We start from the raw sequence: 3305 nt of genomic DNA, 5'->3' as shown, positions 1-3305 counted from the left end.
CAGAAGGAGTTTCTGTAGATCATGCTAAGATTCAAGCTGTGAGTGAGTGACCTACTCCAAAGAACGTGTCCGATACTTGAAGTTTTATAGGCCTAGATGACCATTATAGGAGGTTGTGAAAGACTTTTGGAAGAAAGCAAAACCAATGACCAACTTGTTGAAAAAGGAATCGAAATTCAAGTGAAGTGAGAAATGTGAGGAAACTTTCTAGATTTAGCTGTTGTCGCGTCAATTGAAACCTTATAAGGCTAATTACCAAACCCATGACCTAGAGTTAGCTGTTATGGTGTTATCTACGAATATTTGGAGACATTACCCTTATAGGGCAACATATAAGATCCTTACCGAGAACAAAAGTCTGAAATTTTGGCAATAAGGTCCAGTTGAATCTTGGGGACAACATTGAAAATGAATATTTCTTTCCGCCCTGCAACCAATAGACAGATTGAGATTACTAACGGAATTTATGTTGAAAACCTGTGTTATTGACTCTAAGGGTAATTGGGAAAGCCACCCAGGTTCGATTGAATTTTCGTGCATCAATAGTTACCATGCAAGCATTACGATGTCACCTGTTGAGGCATTGTGTGGAAAGAAGTGTAGAAATCCCACTTGCTATGATTTTAGTGGAAATATAGCTTTGGGGGCATGATTCGTTGAAGTAGAAATATCCAAAGTCATTCCCTGGGGTGAGTTACGAGGGCGTAACTCGTTTTCTTTAAGGGGGTAGAATGCGATAGAAATTCGCGCTTTTTACCTATTTTTATGGTATTTTTATGCATTTTATGCTTATTTTTAGCAACTTATACATGTTGGTGCAAAGTAAATAGATTCTCCGCGTAAGGAAATATGTTCGTGAATATTACAAGTAACTTTTAGTTGGCAAAAGAGTGCACAAGAGTGGCACAAAGTACTCCTCCAGTAAGAATAAGTTGAAAAGTTGGAAAGATATGTGAATTTTCGTGCCAAGTTTCGGGACGAAACTTCTTTTAAGAGGGGTAGATTGTAATCCCCCGCAAATTTATAAATTTTATTAATATATTTTAACGTATAGTTATTTATATTTAAATAGAATTTACGATTTTAGTAATAAATATATAATTAACATATATTTATTTTATTTAATTACATACTAAATATTTTAACGATTTATGCAATCAAAATGATTTTAGAATTTCATGTTGTAAAGAATTTGAATTGCGAAAATACATTTGAATTTGGAAAACAATCCTAATCAGTTTTTGATTCAAACACATAAACTCAATTATAATCCTAGCCCAAATAACAAAGCCCAAAATAAATAACCCCAAATAAACCCATAACCCTTTCTCCTATTCAACTTCACGTGAAACAAAAATAAAAAGAGAAACAAAAGAAAACTCTCAAACCCTTGCTTCACCATTCACGTGAAAACGCACAAGACTCTCTGCTTCAGCCACCGCCGCTCCTCCTTGCTGCTATCCCTCACGCCGCCGTTCCTCTCCCCCGCCTTCACTTTCGTTGCTGCAGCCTCCCTCGCCGTCGGACCACCATCACGCCACTGGTAAGGTTTCGACCTCCTCCTCTTCTCCTTCTCCCTTATTTCTTTCTCTGTTGTTTCATCCCTTCTCCTCGCTCGCAGTTTCGTTCGCAGCAACCACCACCGCGCCACCAGCCGCGCCCATAACGATTGTTCGCCGCCGGTAAAGCACCTCCTTCCTCTCACCTCTTGCTTCGTTCTCCCCTTTCGTTGCCCTCCTTAATTGTTTTCTTGCACAGCACCACCAACAACCATCGCGCGGACGCTGACACCCTCCGCCGTACTCCTCCGACCAGCGTCGCCGCCCACTGTTGCCGCGCCGCCCTGCCTGCCGGCCAGCAGCTTCCCTCTCCTCTCTTTTTTGGTTAATTCTTTACCCTTTTATTTAATTAATGTAATATTTATGTTTTAATAATTTAATTAAGGTTTTCATAAATTAAATTATTAGTTTTGATAATTTATATTTAGAATTCAGATTATATATTATAAACTAATTTATTTTCAGTTTGTTAATAATATTTAAGTTAGATTTTCAATTATGTTTACAAATTTAATTAATGTTTTATTGGATTAAATTATAGTTTTATGGTTTAACTATAAATTTCAGATTTTATGTTTTATATAATTAAATTATTAATATTCGGATTATGCGATTTGATTGAAATAATGGTTTTAATTATTAAAGTATGAATTTTAAGGTTTTAATGGTTGTAAATCATGGTAGGACGATTGTGGTTTATTAAATTTATTGTTTCGATGTTCTAAGAACGTAAATTGGCCTTGGTGAAGTTTTTAAATGAGTTCACATTGCTGAAAATTTAAAGTACGATGTTTGCAAAGAGTTTTCAACGAATTTCAATCATTGATTCAATAATTATGATGCTAGGAAATCAAATGTTCAAGTTTTAATGTTAGGGAATGTCCTAAATATGTTTAGGATGTAGTTAGAATGTGTTATTATAGCTGTGAACGATTAGAAGTTGATTGGGAATCCTTGTTGGTTGTTTTTAGGCGGAGAATTCTTTGTAGGCGACTTTTGAATTATTAAAGTGGTCTTGCAGTTTGTTTACACAAGGTACGTACATACCTGTGTGCTTGGAATGTGTGCTAATTGTTGAAACCATGTGTATTATTGATGAACCTGGTTATGTTAATGTTGTTGATGAACTTAGTCGGGTTGAAACTGCATGTTTGACACTGTTGGATGAACATATTAAACCTTTATTGCATTTTGAGGATTATAACATGTTAGTATGGAAGATTGATGCAAACATGTTTGATTGGGAACACTAGATTGTTTAGTATATAATTCAGATCAGTTAATTGTTGTTCCCTTTTTAGCTTTTCACTACTTTATGAGGGCGGAGGACCTCATTTAGTAAGTTGAAACCTTATACCCATATTCAGGGGTTGATTAGTATTAAAGAAAAGATTGGAGTTAATTGGAATGAGTCTTGTTAGATGCCTTTGTGATCACTTACTCAATTCCAAGATAAAAACAGTTATAAATAAATGTGAGTTGCATGCCTTATGTGATTGTTGAGTCATAACAGGGTGTCAATTTGTAAATCATGTAAAGTGAAACTGAGTAGCAATAGCTTTAGACTGTGCACGTCTAAAGTGACGGACAAACAGGAGTTGGGGTTCATGGTGGTAGCCCATGGCCTTTCATTCGGACCGGATTGATCACCGCGTCCTATTTTCAGTCAAACGTTCCTCGATATCGCAGGTCACTGAGGTTACGGAGTCGCGCCCGTACCTCGTCTAGCTAGAAAACTCGGTCCAT

General features: G+C 36.5%; 1 long non-coding RNA gene across 1 annotated transcript; it reads left to right on the top strand.

Moving 5' to 3' along the window:
• The first annotated feature begins 1144 nt into the window (after positions 1 to 1144).
• On the top strand, positions 1145 to 1883 carry LOC130459904 (uncharacterized). Its single transcript, XR_008919631.1, has 3 exons — positions 1145 to 1543; positions 1622 to 1682; positions 1759 to 1883. It is a non-coding gene; the product is annotated as an uncharacterized lncRNA (long non-coding RNA).
• The last annotated feature ends 1422 nt before the right edge of the window (positions 1884 to 3305 follow it).

This window comes from Spinacia oleracea, chromosome 4, assembly GCF_020520425.1.
Source record: "Spinacia oleracea cultivar Varoflay chromosome 4, BTI_SOV_V1, whole genome shotgun sequence".
In the NCBI taxonomy this organism is placed as follows: domain Eukaryota; kingdom Viridiplantae; phylum Streptophyta; class Magnoliopsida; order Caryophyllales; family Amaranthaceae; genus Spinacia; species Spinacia oleracea.
Note: the sequence above shows the minus strand (reverse complement) of the source record. Positions and strands in the feature narration are given on the sequence as shown.